General features: G+C 43.6%; 1 protein-coding gene and 1 long non-coding RNA gene across 3 annotated transcripts in view; one reads left to right on the forward strand and one right to left on the reverse strand.

The window, feature by feature from the left end:
- FHL2 (four and a half LIM domains 2) overlaps window positions 1–20312 on the forward strand; it is a 77933-nt gene that overhangs the window by 15961 nt on the left and 41660 nt on the right. The window lies entirely within an intron of this gene.
- On the reverse strand, window positions 11124–19157 carry LOC129143188 (uncharacterized). Its single transcript, XR_008546338.1, has 3 exons — window positions 18241–19157; window positions 14245–14513; window positions 11124–12886 (listed from the first exon to the last, which is right to left on the reverse strand). It is a non-coding gene; the product is annotated as an uncharacterized LOC129143188 (long non-coding RNA).

A 20312-nucleotide genomic window follows, 5' to 3' on the forward strand; every position in this document is an offset into this window, starting at 1 on the left:
CTAAGTGGCTTGTGGTTTAGTTTGTAGATCATGTCTTATCTAGAGCTATAATCCTATAACGAAAAAGTAAATTAAACCAAGAGGAAACTATAAATAAAAAAAAATTTCTCTTATATGTGATCCACTATTCCCATCACAGTTTTGCTTCCTAAGTAGTTTTGTCTTATCTGAGAAGCACCAAGGATCCATCCACATAGGGCCCCTGCAATCCCCATGCACATGACATGCACCTCCATATGCATCTTGCCACCAACTTGAGAATGCCGGGAGCTGGTTATGGTTCACAAGGCATGGGAGTTCTTGCCATTCTCACCAATAACACCAGCATCTTGAAAACCCAAAGCATAAAAGCAAACAAGTTACAAACATAAGCAAACCAACACATCTTCAAGCCAAACAGCTGTTTCTTACTATGGCTTTTCCTTTCTGGTCCACAACGCGGCCAAGATTGCTGCTGGACATGCATGGTGTTGGAGGACTTGCATGTATGTGGGGAAGGGCTGCCCTCCACTGTGATTCTTTCCTAGGGCAACTCCTCTGAGCTACGCTGCCAATGCACGCAACAGGACCCCAAGAGGGACAAAAAGCTAATGGGAACAAAAAGATGGAACAGTGAACTCTGGTCTCAATATAAAAATAGCATGGTGGGCAATAGAAACATCTTTTCCATTAAATCAAAGAAACAGATCTGGAAAACTAAATCCTAGAATGTTGAGTCCCTGATGTCAGAGACTGCATTGCAAGCTCATGCATGGAACTGTGCCCTCTGCATCACAGAAGTGCCTCCATTTGACAGTTACGATATCAGTGTCATGAGGCTGGGATACCTCTCTTGGTCAATGCAAGCCATAGTATAACTGAGCCAGACACTTTCTCAATCAAGCAGCCTTCTGATAAAGAGGACACAAAAATCAACCTAAAGATGGAATTTGGTGGCAGTGCTAAACTGCAGACAGTATTTAATTTTGATTTCTTTCACCTGGAGCATTTTGTTGCCAGAGATCTGTCACAACAACAACAACAACAACAACAACAACAACAACAAATGGGCAGAAAATTGATTTTCATCATCCTGATAGCATTTGTCCTAGAGACAGCATTTGTCTTAAGAGAATAGTGTTTGTCTTTTTGATCAGGAGAGTTGAGCTTATGGTCTTAACTTCAGGCATTGGGCCTTCTGTAGCGTGCTTGTGAATACTCCACCCAGCATCTACACTCCAGTGACCAGGCTTTTGGGTTGCTGGTCTTTGAACTTTGGCCTGTAACCTCAAGCAGGGCAGAACATTGCCACAAAGCCCCAGATCACTGACACCAAATCAAATTTGTGAGGACTCTGTCCCAGACATTCCATGTGAAACTGGCTGTCCTTACAAGCCAGAGAGAACCCAGTGACGATGGGACCAGGGACAGTTCACTTTCTTCCCATTGGATTACCTTCTTTATCAAGGGAGCACTGGACCACATGGAGTCTGACCGTAAACTGCATCTGTCTCATGAGCTGGATCCAGTATAGGACAGGGACACTGGGCCACCACTGGCTCTGTACAACCCCAGTGCCCCATTCTCATGGTGTGGATGGAGCCCCGTTTTCTCCTAAAACTTGTCCCACTAGTTCAGGGGTCCCCAGTCCCCAGGCCATAGATCGGTACTTGGTTCATGGCCTGTTAGGAACCCAGCCGCATAGCAGGAGGTGAGCAGCAGGCGAGAAGCATTCCCCCCTGAGCTCCGCCTCCTGTCAGATCAGCGGAGGCGTTAGATACTTACAGGAGCATGAACCCTAATGTGAGCTGCACATGTGAGGGATCTAGGTTGCATGCCCCTTGTGAGAATCTAATGCCTGATTATCTGAGTGGGAACAGTTTCATCCTGAAACCCTCTGCCCCCCACCTCCCAATTCACGGAAAAATTGTCTTCCACAAAATGGGTCCCTGGTGCCAAAAAGGTTAGGGATATCTGCACTAGTTCCTCCTCGCCATCCCTCTCTCTGCCCCACATCTGTTAGATTCTTCCTCATGTTACTATTAGTTATGAATAATTTGCTACTATTATTAGTGAAGGTGTTATGGGTTGAGTGTCTCTCCCCCAAATTGATATGCTGAAGCCGTAACTCCTAATAACTCTATGGCCTTATTTGGAAATGGGGTTGTTACTGAGTAATTAGTTAAGAGGAGGTCATTAGGGTATCCCTAATCCAATATGAGTGGTGCCCTTGTAAAAGGGGATATTAGGGGGACATTTGGGCAGACGCACACACAGGGAGATACTATGTCCACGTGAAGACAGAGATCAGGGAAGTGAGTCTACAAGCCAAGGGATGCCAAAGATTGCCAGCAAACCACCAGCAGCTAGGGAGAGGCATGGAGCAAAATGCTCCCTCACAGCCCTCAGAAGGGACCAACCCTGCTGACACCTTGATCTTGGACTTCCAGCTTCCAAAACTTGGAGACAATAAATTTCTGTTGTTTAAGCCATCCAGTGTGTGGTACTTTGTGATGACAGCCCTGGCAGACTAACACAATGGGGCATTGGGTGGCTTATCTTTGAGCAAATGAAGAACTGAATCCAAGCAGTCAATTCTCCTCTTGAGACTTTGGCCAATGCATCCCCTCCCACCCTCAACTGAACACTTTCCCTTAATGACTATGCATGTTCAGTCATACTGGACTACATAGTATAGGGGAGGAAAATAAAACTTTTCCTCAACCTTCTTCTGTTCCTTAGCTGGGGTCTGTTAATTACACTGGCAAAAGTGAGACCATCAGGAGAAAAGACAGACAAATCTTATTTTATGTTATTATTTTAATTTTTATGTGAAGGGACATTCATAGAAAAGAAGTGAAGAACCAAAGAGGCTGTTAGACCCAGGAGTTTATATACCATTTTAACAAAGGGTGATAAATTTGCAGAGAAGTAACAAAACAAGCAAAAAGCAACCTGGGCTTCTAGGACTGGGAGAGTACACATATAGGGGAACCTAATGAAAGATAAGGCTGATATTGGTGAGGTTTGTTTGTGCAGACCTGTCTTGGTGCTGACTTTCTGTTTCCAGTGACAAGAGTTGGTCTCCTCTTGGTATGGAAGATGGGAGGAGAAACACCTTCACAAAGGGAAATTTATGTCCTGCTTTTTCTGCATTTGCTGCTTCTTAATTGCCTTCACCTCAAAACAATCCTTATACAAATGATGCAATAGACTTTGGGGACTCTTGGAGAAAGGGTGGGAAGGGGGTGAGGGATAAAAGACTACAAATTGGGTGCAGTGTCTACTGCTTGGGTGACGGGTGCACCCAAATCTCACAAATCACCACTAAAGAACTTACTTATGTAACCAAACACCACCAGTTCCGAAAAACCTATGAAAATAAAATTTTTTTTAAAAAATCCTTATGCCAAAGTGGCATATTCTGGTGTGACATATTTTGGTTTGGCATATTTTGATTCTCCAGTGGCCTTCTATAGATCTACATGTCTGTCTTTCTGATGTATGGGTACAGGAAAGCCTACTTTGTGGACAGACATACACTAAAGAAAATACTTGTATACAAATATTACACACCAGTCTCCCCTTATCTGCTGGGGATAAGTTCCAAGACTTGCAGTGCATGCCTGAAACTGTGGATAGTCCCAAACCCTGCATATACTATGTTTTTTCCTGTGTATACATACATATGATAAATTTTAACTTATAAACTAGTCACCGTAAGAGATTAACAATAAATAATAATAAAATAGAACAATTATAACAATATGCTGTAATAAAAGGTATGTGAATGTGGCCTCTCTCTGTCAAAATATTGTACTGTACTGTACTTAACCTATTTTCAGCCCCACAGTGGACCATGAGTAACTGAAAGCGTGGAAAGAGAAACTGCAGATAAGGGGGGGCGGGAGGAGAGCGCTACTGTGTGAATAAATACACTTTATAGAGAGATATATCCTTGAAGAAGAAATAGAATACTCTATGTCTGCGCATACTTTATCCACAGTTGTATTCATAAAAATGTAAAGTGCAGAACGGAAACTGCTCACTAAATCAGCTCAACTGAAATATCTGGATAATCAGTGGTACCTGGTTTTTTGGACCCAGTTCTCATGAAATGTGCAACTCTGACCTACTTATGAGATTAAAATGGGTTTTTTGTTTGTTTTTGTTGATGTTGTTTGACCACCTGGGTCTCTGAGACTTATTTTCAATAGGAGGAAAATAAGTGGTTTCTGTTGGGGAGAGTGTTTCCCTGTGGCCCAGGTGGCTTGCCCTGGTGCTTATCTGCCTGGCCCCCACATCTTTCAAACCAGAAGGCCCAGGAGTTAGGATATCCAGCTTAACAAGCCCAGCACTATCTCAATGATGAGTCCTTGGCAGCCTTGGGTGGCCATTCGCAGAGTCAAAAATAAGGACAGATATGAAACACTAGCTATACAGACTGTGTCTGAATCTCCACCATTTACCCACATGGTGGAAAATACACTACCTCCAGTCCTATTACAAAATATAATGACTTCCCCAGCCTAAAGTGTTTTAATTCTGTGGTTCTCAATGTGTGGTCCCTATACCCCTGAGTCCTTTTCAAGGAGTTTTTGTGGTTAAAGCTATTTTCTTGATACTATTAAGATATTACTCATCTTTTCACTGTGTTGACATTTATGCTGGTACAAAAGTTGTGGTGGGAAGACTCCTAGTGCCTTAGCAGGAATCAAGGTGGTGGCTCCAAACCAAACTAGTAATCATGATATTCTTCATCACCAAGCAGTAGGGGGAAAAAGAAAAGCCCAGCTGCTTCCAGAATGACCTTGACAAAACAACAGTAACAATTATTAATGTTATTAAATCTGGACCCTTAAACACACACATCCTCTTTTTTTCTTTCTTTTTTTTTTTTTTTTGGAGATGGAGTCTCGCTGTATTGCCCAGGCTGGAGTGCAGTGACACAATCTTGACTCACTGCAACCTCCACCTCCCAGGTTCAAGCAGTTCTCCTGCCTCAGCCTCCTGAGTAGCTGGGACTACAGGCACGCGCTGCCACACCTGGCTAATTTTCTGTATTTTAGTAGAGACTGAGTTTCACCATGTTGCCCAGGCTGATCGCGAACTCTGAGCTCAGACAATCTGCCCGCCTCAGTCTCTCGAATTGCTGGGATTACAGGCGTGAGCCACCGTGCCCAGCAACACATTTTTTTTTTCTTTTTTGAGATGGAGTCTAGCTCTGTTGCCAGGCTGGAGTGCAGTGGCAAGATCTCGGCTCACTGCAACCTCTGCCTCCTGGGTTCAAGCGATTCTCCTGCCTCAGCCTCCCGAGTAGCTGGGATTACAGGCACGCGCCACCATGCCCAGCCAATTTTTGTATTTTTAGTAGAGATAGGGTTTCACCGTGTTAGCCAGGATGGTCTCAGTCTCCTGACCTCGTGATCTACCCACCTTGTCCTCCCAAAGTGCTGGGTTTACCGGCGTGAGCCACCGCGCCCGGCCGCAACACACATCTTTTTAATATTCAGAGTGATGAAAGGGAAGATGCATGAAGCACTTCTGCTCATATCAAAGAACTGTGACTGTCTTGAGGAAAGGAAGTTGTGCAGTGGCCCAAGTCGTGAGTTCAACAAGATGTTTCTTCCATTTTCACTTGGAAGAACAACTGACAGACAAAGCATACTTAGATTTTGGCAGTAGGTATTTTCCCAAAAATGAAGAGTAGCCTGTCATTCTAAGGGAAACAACTGACAGTATTTGTTTTTGTTTTCAAGGATAAAATTTGAGTTTTCAGGTGAAAATTAGCATTTTGGGAAACTGTGAGTGTGGCAACTTCCCAGTGTGTAAAAACTTTTCTGATTAGATGGATGGTGATATCAATTACTGTAATTTGTTAATATTGTATAATGAAATGTATCAGCATTTGGAAGATCTATAGAAGCAATATTTTCTAAATCTAACAAAATAATGTGTAGGTTAAAGATCTGTTTAAAGCTTAAGATAGACCAAATGGGCTTTAATGTAATAGAATATGAAAAGTATTGATGTGATTTCAGATTCCACATTGCAATCTTTAAGCAGTAGTTAAGAAACATCTCTTTTTCAAATTTTGGTGTAGAATCTATCTATTTATAGAGAGAGATGATGATCTGAGATGGCTATCAAGATATTTCTCTTTTCCAACGACATTTCTGTATAAGGTTGCATTTCCTTCATAAATTTCAACCAAAACCACATACTCCACAGATCGAATGCAGAAGCAGACATGAGCATTGAGCTTTCCAGCTGTCTTCTATTAAGCTCAATGTTAAAGAGATTTGCAAAAATTCAAAACCACACCACTCTTCTTACTAGTTGTTTTGTTTTGGAAAGTGTAATTATTTTTCATGAAAACATTCTATGTTACCTGTTACGGATTTATGTTAATTTTAAATGAATTAATTTTTTAGCTTCTAAGTTTTATTTTCTAATGCAGTAAATATAATAGATATAACCTACATAAACAAAAGCACTTTGGGATTCTTAATAATACTAAAGAGTAGATAGGGCTGTACTCTTTGAGGCACTCTTTAAAAACAGGGGTTAAGAGTAGCTGGTTTAATTAAACTTGAAATTGATTGAATATGGTTCCACACACAGTTTCAATTCTTGTTAATATTCCCCATCTATTCCTATTGTATAGAACACTGAGTCAAATACGTATTTTTTGCTGAAATCATCTAGATAATTGTACCATATGGGCCATTTTCCCACCATGGGGTACCATTCAGTTCCAAGGAGTCCCTGGTGCTTAACTTGGGGTTAGGGCCACAAAGAAATAACTTAAAAACACAGGAATCCCGGTGCTTTGAAGAAATTTGCATTGCTTACTTTATTTGTTTATTTATTTATTGTTGGTTCTATTTTAGGAACAGTTTTTCTTCAGGCTGTTTCCCAACACATTTTAATGTGATTTTCACAGACACGGTTTTCGTTCTTGCAAACTGTGTCACATATTATTTCCCTGCCCATTGTGAAGCCACCTTCAATCTCTGTTTAAAAGTGTTATTGAATTTAATTGTTTAAAGACATTATTTAAACCACCTTTGCTGTGGTAAGATATGTTGATTATTTATTTACTTTATATTATTTTAGTTATTAACAGATAATCAATGCACACGGTGCAAAATTCAGAAGGAACAAAAAGAGAATAATTAAAAGTAATTTTCCCCCTCCCTCCATTCTCTTCCTTAGTTCTCCCCAGAAGCAACTACTATTGCCAACTCCTTGTGCATCCTTCCAGATATTCCAAACATGTATAATAGCCACACATCCTTTTCTTACAAATGGTAGGATACTCCACACAATGACTTGCACTTTCCTCTTTCACTTAACACCCTGTCTTGGAGATTGTCCCAGAGAGTGAGATTTTGCCTCACTATTTATAGCGGTGTAGTGCTTGCTCCATTGTATGGACGAATGACTTGACTCTGCCCCTACCTATAAACATTTAGATTGTTTCCCAACTTATGCTACCTTAAAGAATGTTCTAGTATCTGTATACATCTGCGTTTGTGTACAACAAACATATACTAATATAACTTTAAGGATCAAAAGATATGTAAGCCAACATTACTTAGACTACAGTTGTATTAGAGAAAATTGTAAGTCATAGGTTACTGAGGAATTGTAAAGAAGCTGGTGATATTGTGAAACAGATATTTGGTCTTCTTTCAGTTTCCTGATGTACAGCTCCTAAAATCCTTTAAATCTGGCCAGGCACAGTGGCTCACACTTGTAATCCTAGCACTTTGAGAGGCCAAGGTGGGTGGATCACTTGAAGCCAGAAATTGGAGACCAGCCTGGCCAACATGGCAAAACCCCATCACTACTAAAAATACAAAAATTAGCTGGACATGGTAGCGTGTGCCTGTAACCCCAGCTACTCTAGAGGCGGAGGCAGGAGAATTGCTTGAACTCAGGAGACAGAGGTTGCAGTGAGCTGAGATCCTGCTACTGCACTCCAGCCTGGGCGACAGAGCGAGACTCTGTCTCAAAAACCAAACCAAGCCAAACCAAACAAAAAACTTTAAATCTCTTGAGTGACAAGAGTACTTTTGTATGCTAATGAGATAATGGCGGCGGAGGGGGGGCGGGTCCTAGGTAGCTTCAGGATGGGGGTTGGTCACTGGAAAGAACAAGGCATGACTAGAGGGTTGGGACTTTCAGCCCCAACGCCAACCTCCCAGGAGGGCAGAGGGGCTCAAGGTTAAGTTGATCACTAGTGGCCAATGGTCTAATCAATCATGCCTATGCAATGAAGCCTCCATGAAAACCCTAAAGGGCAGGGTTCAGATGGGTGTCCGGATGGTTGAACATAGGGAGGTTCCTGGAGGGCGGTGATCCCAAGGAGGAAACAGAAGCTCCACGTGTCTTTCCCCATGCTTTGTTCTGTATCCCTCATAATATCTTCATAATACATGGTAAACATTAATAAAGTGCTTCCCTCAGTTCTGTGAGCTGCTCTACCAAATTAATGGAAGCCAAGGAGGGGTTCTAGGACCCCCTCCCCAACTAATAGCCTGTTGGTCAGAAGTATAGGTGACAACCTACTATTTGCAAGTGGCATCTGAAGTACAGAGTGGCAGTCCTGTGGGACTGAGCCCTCATCCTGTGGGATCTAACTCCAGGTAGATAGTGTCAGAATTGAATTTGAGGACACCCAGCTGGTGTCTTCTAGAGAATCGTTTGCAGAATTGCTTGGTATATGGAGGGAAAATTACCCCCATCTGGGGTCACAGAAGTGTTCTGCATTGTGAGCATCCAATAGAAGAAAAACAGCTTGGGGTTGGGCGTGATGGCTCACACTTGTAATCTCAGGGCTTTGGGAAGCCAAAGAAAGACAATTGCTTGAGGCCAGGAGTTCAAGACTAGCCTGGGCAACATAGCAAGACCTTGTCTCTACAAAAACAAAAATTAAAAAAAGATTAGTTGGGTGTGGTGGAGCACCTGTGGTCCCAGCTTGTCGGGAGGCTGAGGTGGGAGGATCACCTGAGCCCAGGAACTTGAGGTTATAGTGAGCTGTGATCATGCCACTGTACTCCAGCCCGGGTAACCCTGCCTCTAAAAAAATTTTTGTAAACTGTTTTTTTTTCTGATATCTTACAAAGTTCTATGGTAAGTAGTGCTTAGCTTTGTTGTTAACTGCTAGAATAGCTCCAGGGAGCGGTGCTGTTCCTCTTTTCTTTAAAAGAGAGTGGAAAGAAAATAAATCGTTTCGTTAGTCTGACTAGAAAAAGAAATCAGGCTTTATGCTTCTGGATTTTGGAAACTTTTCAGTCCCTTTCTGTCAGGAGAGTGAAGAAATAGGGAAGAGGGTTGCAGAGAGGCTTTGCCTTTCTGTTTTGACTATTGTATTTCTTGTGCTGGTTGAGAAGGAGACGCTATGAAGATGGGTCATGAGAGCTCAGAAACTGATCACTGCCTTGCTTCAGGAGGCAGCCTGGTGGAAGGGATGGAACCAGGAAACGTGAGCAGTCACACCAGTCACACGCTGTCCTCATTTGCATCCTGTCCTTCTACACCATTAACTCTGACTTTGAGTACATTATTTGCCCTCTCTGGGCCTCAGTTTCCTTACTGAGCTACGTGGAATTTCTTCCATTTTCCCATCAGACCTCTTACATCACCATCTCCACACCCTCCATTGTCACTGACCCTCAGCCCACTGCAATGTGCTTCTGTCCCCATCATGCCACTGATCACATTCAGACGTCACCAACGGCCACTGTGCTGCCACGTGCAACACACTCTCAGCACCCCCTGGCCACTGCTCCTCGGCTGTGTCAGTCACTGGCTTCACTGCCCCCGCCTCTGGCTCTTTCTCCTCATCCTTCCTTGACGCTGCCTTCTCAGCCACCTCTGCGGATGCTGCCCCCTAAACCTTAGGCTCCCCTGGAGCTTGACCTTCGACCCACTCCTAACCATCCACGTGCTTTCTTGCACGACCTCACTCACTCTCCTGGTTTATTTATTTGCTCTTTTGCTCTACTGGTTTTTACCTACCATTTGGCTAATGACCCCTATGTTCGTACCATCAGCTCCAACCTTCTCCCTGAATCTCATCCTTCTACAAGTTTGGGAAAATTTTCTATTTGGATGGCTGTCCCCAAACTGCTTCTGTTTCAGTAAGTCAAAACTGAATTCATCCTCCACCACCAGTTTGTTTTTTTTCTATTTTCCTGATGATTATACCTTTTGGTTATCCAAGCTACCTCTGCCTTCTGGGTTCAAGCAATTCTCATTCAAGCTTAGCATAATGACCTCAAGCTCCATCCCTGTTGGAGCATGTGTCAGAATGTCCTTCCTTTTTAAGTGTGAATAAGATTCCATTGTATGGATGTACTACATGTTGTTCACACATTCACCCATCTATGGAAGCCTGGGCTGCATCCACCTTTTGGCTATTGTGAATAATGCTGCTATGAACATGAGTGTGCAGGTATTTCTTCCAAACCCTGCTTTCAATTCTTTTAGATATATACCCAGAAGTGGGGTATACTTTCATATCTTAACCTTGACCGGAACTTATTGGAGTTTCATCTTTACTCAGCTGGCTCCCTCCCTTCTGGTCACACTGGACTTTAACCGTTAGAAGGGATGGAGTGAGATTTATTCATCTTGGTGGCATTGTGAGGATGAGTCACTTAGCAATCAACAAGTTTCTGCTCAATAGTTTCCCTCGGGCTCTCTACTCAATCCAATTACTAGGAGAAGGATGCCATGTGAACTTTTTTTTTTTGAGATGGAGTCTTGCTCAGTCTTGCCCAGGCTGGAGTGCACTGGCGTGATCTCGGCTTACCACAACCTCCGCCTCCTGGGTTCAAGCCATTATCCTGTCTCAGCCTTCTGAGCTCACCACCATGCCCAATTAATTTTTGTATTTTGAGTAGAGACAGGGTTTCACCATGTTGGTCAGGCTGGTCTTGAATTCCTGACCTCAAGTGATCCGCCCGCCTCGGCCTACCAAAGTGCTGGGAACCATGAGAACTTTTAAAGTCAAAAAAAAAAAAAAAAAAAAAAAAAAAAACCCTAAGTTCAGGACCATTTACAAATTCATCATTTCAAAGATGAGGATTCTGGGTGAGTAGGAAAAAAGAATTCCATCTAAAACCAGGAGTAAGAGACAACGTTTATCAAGCTGTGCTTGAAAAAGAATTAGAAAAAAAATTGTACATTATACTTTTTTAAAAAATTTGCTCAGTATGTGACAGAATTGACAGTTCATAGTATTCTTTCTAAAGTTATAATTTGTCTTTATCTTAAAAAGTTACTTTTTAAAACAAACTCAAAGATAATACTAGGAAATTGTGCTAATAACCTTTAATGCATCTACAGTTTAGGACGCAGTGGGTGTCAGTCTGCCTTAATTTTAGAATCTGTTTTTTGACTGAAATGAGAAAGAATGAATCTAAGGATTAGAGCGATGGTGGTTATGCACACACCTGTGTCCACAGAGGCTCGCTGGTACTTCTCTTATGTTGGGTCATATTACTGTTTCCCTCTCCCCTTCAAATTTCACAAAGATTTAATAAGCAAGCTGTAGTTCAGGGTGGATATTTTGTAAACGATGAAATGGAACTGTAGAATCTTAAAAACCTTCTATGTACTGGTCCCAAGGCATCTCAACTGAGGTTGGCTCTATGTGCAGCACTTGGCTTCCTAAAATAACTAAGTCCATTTTCGAATGTTGGCAGCTGTAACTGCAACCTCCAAGGTCCAGCACTGCTAACTTCTATCTGAAAGGATTACTCATGCCATTGCTCCTCACCTTAAATCTGGCAGCATTTTTTTTCCACCAGTGTGGACACCTCAGGTCTCCAGCATAAGAGAAACACAAGCTGATACAGGAAGACGCACATACCACACACTTCCCTCTGCTTGCCTATGCCAAGAATCCTTCTCGTCTGAGAAAGACCAATGTGTTGGTTTTGGACACCACCACCAAATAATAGCATACGATGTGACACGTTTCCCAGAGATTAGCAGTCAAAACTTTAGACTTCAGAAGGCATCACCCTGCTAAATCTGCTAGTAGGTAGCTTAGCACCATTCGAGTGGTATCTACTGAGAGACTGGTGCTGTTAGAGACCCTCCATTAAAATGGGTCATGGCCCCTGACACAGGCTCACATTCAGTTTAACTCTCACCTCTCCAACTGCCAATAGAATGGTCATGGACCCTCTAGAAGCAGACAAGAGAAAATAATTCATTTTGCAGCTATGTGGGGTTATCTGCTTGGGGAAAGCTGGTGTGCAAGTGAGGCCACTAGATGGTGAAGCAACTGCCAGTAACCTGCCTGGGTTTAAGACGCTCAGTTGTTCTCCTAGCTGGCAAGCTGCCTCTCTGGCCTCTGCCTGATTCCTTTTGGGAGACAAAGCTGTCCTGCTGACCTCCTTCTCTGAATCTGAATCTGATTCTGGGTTGGACCTAGGTTAGCAAACTTCTCCTGTGTCCCGATTCTGGTGTGATCCCTGAACTCTGTCTGGGTCCAGCCTTCTGGATGGCAGACTCAGCTTCCAGCTCTGCCTGAGTGTGCACAGTAATCTCGGCATCCCCAGCTCAGCCTGGTAAGTGGGCTGAGCTCCGGTATTCCTGATCCTCGGCGGTGTCCCTTCATTCCAGCATACTTGGCACTGGCCCTCGTGTGGGAGTCCAGGCATGAGTCGGCTTGCTCTCCTGGCGGAGATGCTAGGGCAAGTTTCCCAGGCATGAACTGTGGCTTTGTTACCTACTTCATGGAAAAGTGCAGCCACGTGTTTTTCCAGTCTGATTCACACAGGCAGCTCCAGGTCTTCAGAGGAATCAAGAACAACCAGCCCTGAGATGGCTCCAAGGTGGATTTTATATCACCCCTTTGCGTCCTCCTTCTGGGACAAAGAGCCTAGATGGGCATGTGAACAATAATATCACATTATTTACTAACACATCAGAAATGGGACTCTCTTAAACAATGATCAAAATGGTAGCATTGATCCTAAGCACATACGCATATTTAAACTGGCACCAAACTGTTAATTATGTTAATGCCTTTATTGCACAAAAATGTAAAATTTACTATTAACTTGGGGGCTGACCTAAAGAGCTGGCAAGTCTCCCCTATCCTTCCCTATCTGGCTATCTTGCTGGGCTTGCAATGCCAGGGCCTACTTAGAATAGCCACAGCCACACATGAGCATCATGGGAGACTTCTGGGGGCAACTTCAGCTTCTTCCTCTGAAATGATTCCCGACTCCCAGAAATCAGCAGGTGAATTACACCCAGCGCCCTTGTTTGCACATATAAATTGCACAGCTGCCAAGTACAGACTCCTTGAACATTTCCCCAACAAAAACTTCCTTTGGCTTGCTCTCCCCATAGTCTCCTTCTTTCCCTCACTTGCCCATTTTTCCTGCAGAGGGTCTCCTTTTGTTCTCACTGGGCCTGCTCCTCCGAGCTGGTCTCTGAGGTTCCCTCTCTGTGAGCTAAAGCCTCAAGGCATGAAGCCTTTCTCCTTCTTTGGGTCACAACACCCTCTCTCAGCCATTCCTACCCCCACCTCCTGCTGCTTTCTTGCGCCCACAGAGAGGACACCATGACCTGGTGCTGCCTTGGCTCAGCCTGGTCTCCCCTCTGCCCTTGCTCTGCTGCCTGCTACATCACGTTGGATGTAGGGTCCCTCTGAAACTGCCTGTCTTCTGAGAGCTTCAGACGGAAAGGAGAAGAAAGTAATCTTTCAAGACTCTAAGAGTAAGATCCACTCTGGATCTCACCTTCCTATACCAAAAATGTCACCCTATCAGCAGTCAAAATATGCTAATAAATAAGATGAACATCATAGTGGCAATCATGGTGGTAGTAGTGATGACGAAAGATTGCTCCTCCAAACTCTGCATCTAGGATCAGGGCCATCAGGTGTATGCTTACTAACTGTCTGCCCCATTAGTTCTGCTCCAGCCAGGAGCTGCTGTCCTTTCTCTGCATCCACGTGCCAGTCGTAAGTGAGGAAGAGTGACCTGTCCAAAATAAACGAATTCTCGATACAAAGCCAACTGGCTGGGTGAAGCCGTACTTCTCGTAAGGGAAGGCTGTGATTCTGCAAGTGCCAAAGTGCTGGTTCCAGTCTTGGTTGGAAAGTGTTCTAAGACAGGCTGTGGATGCTCAAATCAACATTAGGATTACATGACTTGGAAATTCCCAGTCATCTCTGTGGGTTTGGATGGTGATAGTCAAGGAAGGTGTGCATGTATTAGTCAAACTTACCTTTTGAAAATATTTATACATCCAAAATACGTGCAAGTCAGGGGAAAATACCAGTTTCTCAATCCAAGTGAGTCCACCTTAAAATAGGTAGGGTTGAAAGGCAGTGGTCCTATGTGGGCCATCTCTGCCGAATGCCTAGCAAAAGCACAGCGCAACTGTGAGGGTACCTCTGCAAAGCCACAGAATAGTTGTTGTCATGGCAAGTAGGCCTGCTTCCACAAATGACACATGCTCATGCTGGTAGAGATGAAAGAATCTTTATGGAATTTCTGTGGGAGACAGAATTTTTGTTTAACTTTGTATGTTACCATTTATACAGACAGAAATTTTTTAAAGCATTTGATAGAAAATCAACAAGCCTCAAGCAGAAACTAAAGCCATGAATTCCCCAGATAGACTCCTAAAAATTAAGATGGTGGCTTCCATTTGCAGGATGCAGATTTCAAGGAAGTCCCTCAATGAGTGGCCTTCTCTGCGATTAAGGCCTAGGCTCGTGGTGGTGGTGGCAGCGGGGGGAGGATTGGGGCAGGAGAAGCAGCCTCTCACTAGCAAAGAAAAGCTGGACTCTGAGAAAGAAGCACCATCCCAAGAACGTCCACATTTACACTTCCCTGCAGCCTCATTTTCAGCTCTTCATTGTATCTGCGGATGCTATAACCTGGGGGTTACTTCCTTTAATTCAGGCAGAGATTCCCAAGTTTGCATCTGCTGATATCTGGAAGGCCGAGCTCTCGGCTTTGCTTTAATTCAAGTTATTTGCCAACTGGATCTCAGTGCAAAGCCCAGATAACTCGACTGCCTAAATGGGAAATGGGCCTGATGTTTTTGTTCTGAGCAGGGTCATATAGAGCCATTGTATAGCAGCCTTATGTTGGCTTAGGCATTTTCTTTTCTTCGTTTTTTTTTTTTTTTTTTTTTTTTTTTTTTGAGACAGAGTCTCGCTCTGTCACCCAGGCTGGAGTGCAGTGGCGCGATCTCAGCTCACTGCAAGCTCCACCTCCTGGGTTCACGCCATTCTCCTGCCTCAGCCTCCTGAGTAGCTGGGACTACAGGCGCCCACCACCACGTCCAGCTAGTTTTTTGTATTTTTAGTAGAGACAGGTTTCACCGTGTTAGCCAGGATGGTCTCTATCTCTTGACCTTGTGATCCGCCCGCCTTGGCCTCCCAAAGTGCTGGGATTATAGGCGTGAGCCACCAAGCCCAGCAGCTTAGGCATTTTCAAGAAAAGTGAATTAAATTCAGTAATACTGATCAAGCTGCAAAGTGCTGTGAACACAGATTCAAATGTCTCAGTTCTTGCCCCTAAGGAGCTCACAGTCTCCTCTGTTGTTATAAACATGGGAAAGAAGGAGTGGACTGGTCAAAAATGAGGCTATGATGGCTACCCATGCAGCTTTCCTAGTGGGGATACCTTATTTGGTCTAAGGATAAACAGGAGTCCACCAGGCAGAAGAGAGGGAGGAAGGGAGTTCCAGCAGTCACAGGATGAAAGGCTCTCCCCTCACTGGCCGCAGGTAGAACATGTGAGGTGCAAAGAGAGTGAGCAGCGAGGGCTCTCAAAGACTCTCTCCTGCGCAGGATTGCAGTGTCTGCTTTCCTGGCCTCATCATTTTCCAAACATATTCTTAGAAAAAGAAAACCTCTCAAGCATTCTTTCCATCTGCTTCTACCCTGACCTGGAAATTCAAGGGACCAGAAGCAATACAGCAATACAGACAGACCCTCCATGCAAAGAGCATGAGACAGAGAACTGAGTCCAGAAAGTGTTAGCAAGGCCGGGGAGCTAGATTACATTACAGCCATGTGCCAAATGGAAATTGAATTTCAAGTTATTAAAAGGAAGGCAAAAAAAAAAAAAAAAAAGATAAGAAAAGAAAAAGCCCTCGAGTTTAAAGATGGCTACATGAATAGTTCAGCTATCTGATGGTGATTCACCGCTGGAACCCCTCCGGCCCTCCGGGGAGACAATGACTCCTCTGGTCTTAAGGAGGAGTAATTGCTCAGCATCTCTGACTGTACACATGATTCCAAGCATATTTATAGTGTTAGGATGGCCCAGAATTTTTGAAGGTTTTTTATTTTTGCCAAACAGTCCTGCCAGGAGATGCTGAAGGTCAGATATTTTAGAAAATCTGTTTCTGGTACTTCAGCAGTCAACTACTATTGCAATGATGGAGAAAGATGCTTGGTTGTTCCAGGAAGCTCTGTCATGACTCCCAGGTCCAATTTTAAAGTACCTTCTGAAATAGGTGAAAGGTATTCCTAAACATGCTCTCTAGAACTTAAAGCATAGCTTTTCATCACACACAAATCTGTACCATGGGGCAGAATTAGCCACAGGAGACATTCTCAATTGTCAATTAGCCATAAAAGTGGCTTGAGGAAAAACTAGATAATGTGAAATGACTCTTTAAAGGAAGAAGAGAGGTGGTACATTCTTTATTTCACAGATATTGTAAAGAAGACATACAAAGGTGAAGGGTGTTACCTGTGGCCACATACACTGCTCCATAGGAGCTCCTGGACCTGGGGTTCACCCCCTGCCTCCTAGAGCCTGGCCAGCCCAGGATCTTTCTAGTTAGACTATTTGGATTTTCTGTTAATGACCCTAATCAAAGTGGAAATAGCACAAAACGACCTTGGTGGCAGTGGAGACAGAACTTGGGATTTCAAGTTTTTAATGTTGACTCATAAAGTTAATTCACAAAGAATAACAGATCTTGGTGTGGTTTAAAATAAAAACTCTTGCCAGGCATGGTGGCTCACGCCTGTAATCCTAGCACTTTGAGAGGCCATGGCAGGAGAATCACTTGAATCAGGGAAGGCAGAGTTTACAGTGAGCGGAGATTGCTCCACTGCATTCCAGCCTGGGTGACAGAGTGAGACTCTGTCTCAAATAAAATAACATAAACATTCTGAGGAACAAGTGAGGCATGAGACTCCCCCATTTCAGAAATGCCTGGAAGAATCTCCCATTTCAGGTATTTTAGGGAAGCAAACCGTTCACTCAAAAGAGAATTTTGCCAGGTTTGCACAGACTTTAGACATTAATACTTCCTTTAAATGGATTTTGGAATCATTGACAGAGGAAAAAAAGAGTAAAACTCCAAGAGAAGGCAGGCAGAGAAGTGAATGGATTGCTCCTGAAAAGGACTGAAATCAGAGACAAAGAGATCTCAAATAAGAAGCAAAGTTTTTCAGAGTCTACCTTACAAATACTTTTCATCTGAAACCATCCAGCAACATTTACTGGCCCAAATGAACTATGGGTGTGAATAGTTTCATTCTATTGGTCATTAATGTACCAAACAGAATCTTTCTTAATGAGGTATCAAAGCCACAGTGGAAACTGTATCCGACGCTCCAAATAAACTCTAACCAAGGATGGGAAACTCGGAATCATGGAGTTGTTTGTGGATTTGACTAAAAGTCAGGCATGTTTTGAGGCTTTAAACACTGATTATTTATATCCAACAAATAGTTTGTGAAAAAGGAGAGAGGGAAGAAATGGGATATGGAAATTTTGTATCTCAAGAAAGAGCCAAGCATTTTCCCTCCTAACCAGAGCATGGCAGAAGGGAGAAGAAAAGGAAAAGAGCTTGCCCTTTGTGGAAAGCTGAGCTTTTCCTGAAAGTCTGACAGGCAGAGGAACAAAGTTTGAATCCTGCAAGATCATTCCTGTAACCAGATCAAGTTCCTCCTGTTTGCTGGAGGCCCTTGGGTCTCCCGTCACAACTGCACCCAGCTCACGGGCACAGGCAGGTGCATACCCTGCCCGTAGAGTCATCTTTCATAGACTTCCCTGCTGGATCTGGGCAAATAGTGTTTCCAGAAAAAGCGAATCCAGCTTTCTGTGCCACCACCCTGGGATCTGGTACTGTGTCATGGGAAGGCATGCAGGGACTTGCCTCCTGACCCCACTGCTAGGAGGGGTGCTGGTTTGATCACTCCTGACCCCTTCCCGCCAGCGTTTATGATCTTAGACACTTACTCACCTTCCAACCATGTGAGGCAATTAAGAATGATTGCCTCTGAATCAAGGGCAAATCATCCACCAGTTTCCTGGCCAAGGTTTGAGTGGGAGGAACAGCTTGTGTGAAATCCTTTAACGGTGACAAAATGCTTAACAATCTTGATGGCAGTGGTCAGTTAGGGTAACGAACATAGGGCGGTCTGACCTCCAGCTCATGTTTTCCTGTGTTCACTTTCTACCTGGTAATGGTGAGCTCATCCTAATCCCCCTGGGGTAGCCCCCATCCGGGTAGGAGGCTACTGTTGGCCCCTGCACAGATGGGTCTAGCCCACCAGCCTCCCCCGCCACGACCCCACCACAGGGTGGCAGTTGCGAGCACACGCCTAGAAGCCCTGCCTTTCTTTGGCCTCTCCCAGAGAATGAAATGTCAGCATTTGTACAGCTCAGACCCACTGGCTGAAACTTCTACCTCCTGGCTCAAACTTCTACCTCCTGCTTCCCTGAGTGAAGTAACTGACAGAGGAAGTAATACTTCCAACTGGATTTTAGAGTTCCTGAGTCTAGTCTATGTTTAGTCTATCTCTATTTCACTCTCCCTCCCCCACGCCCTAAACTGACATTTCGTAGGTTTCTGGTAAATTACCGAGTCCAGAGTTGGAAGCCCTAAGTGGTATTTATTTTACTTCAAATCACCTTTAGTCATCAGAATCACCTGGAGGGCGTGTTAAAGCAGGAGCCGGCCTGAGAATGTGCACTTCTAACAGGTTTGCAGGGGATCCTGCTGCACTCTGGGACAAGGCTTTGAGACCTGCTAGCCGCAGGAAGTCTTTTCCTCTCTTTCCTCCCTTCCTAGCTGTGCCTCTCCCTGAAGCCCACCTACAGGAGAGATGGGAAAACGTTATGGGCAGTGTTGTCTCAAGAAGGAATGTCAGGATAATTGGAATAAACAAAAGAAGATCTTGAATAACTGATCACAGTCACCGTTGATCCTTTCCCCAGGAAATAGTACTTCTTAATGTTTTTTTTTTTTCTTCCATGAACTAGCCTTTTATCCATAGCAGAGAGGTTTTCTCTCAAGAAGATAACCTGTCGTCTTTAGAACAGGATCTGAACCTTAATTCTTCTTCTGGTGGGAGTTCAGTCCATTTCCTTCTTATTCTGGATTAATTTCCCCTTTGCCATTGAATAAAACAGAGGACTTTACAAAGGGCCTACTTCATGCCAAGTAATGTGTTAATAGTGCTAAGTGGTTTACGTGCATCTCAAAAGACCTTCGCCACAATTTCACAGACTATATGTTATTAGCCCATTTTACAAACTAGCAAACTGAGGGTTAGGGAAGTTTTGTAGTTACTGGAGATCACAGTAGTCATAGGTAGAACAGAGATTCAAATCCTGGCTTGACTTCAAAGATCAAGCTATGCTGCCATAGATAGCATTACGCTTTCTATAGTGAAAGACTTGTCACAAACAATTCTGTGATCTGTCACTTATTCAATACACATATTTATTAAGCACATACTATGTGCCATGCTCTATAATTAATTAGGTCCTAGGAATATAATGATGTACAAGATGGATGGAACTTTTCAAAACACATTTTCTTAGATTGTCTCATGAAAATTTGTTTTTAATACTTTGTCCTTCGATGGAATTGCTCATGAAAGCATATGTCATTAAACCCAGAAATTGCATTCCCCTCCTCAATTTCTTGCCATCCTCCTTTGACTTACGATTAATGTCAGTTTAACAAATTTGTTTCCTAATTTCCTTAAATGAGTCTGTTGCTTTTATTTTTAAAATATATTTAGTTTTTGGGCCAGGCATGGTCGCCCACGCCTGTAATTTCAGCACTTTGGGAGGCCAAGGGGGTGGATCACAAGATCAGGAGATCAAGACCATCCTGGCTAACATGATGAAACCTCGTCTCTACTAAAATTACAAAAAATTAGCCGGGTGTGGTGGCACATGCCTGTAGTCCCAGCTACTCAGGAGGCTGAGGCAGGAGAATCACTTGCACCTGGGAGGCAGAGGTTGCAGTGAGCCAAGACAGTGCCATTGTACTCCAGCATGGGCAACAGACCAAGACTCCAT

The sequence above is a fragment of the Pan troglodytes genome, chromosome 12 (genome assembly GCF_028858775.2).
Source record: "Pan troglodytes isolate AG18354 chromosome 12, NHGRI_mPanTro3-v2.0_pri, whole genome shotgun sequence".
Classification (NCBI taxonomy): Eukaryota; Metazoa; Chordata; class Mammalia; order Primates; family Hominidae; genus Pan; species Pan troglodytes.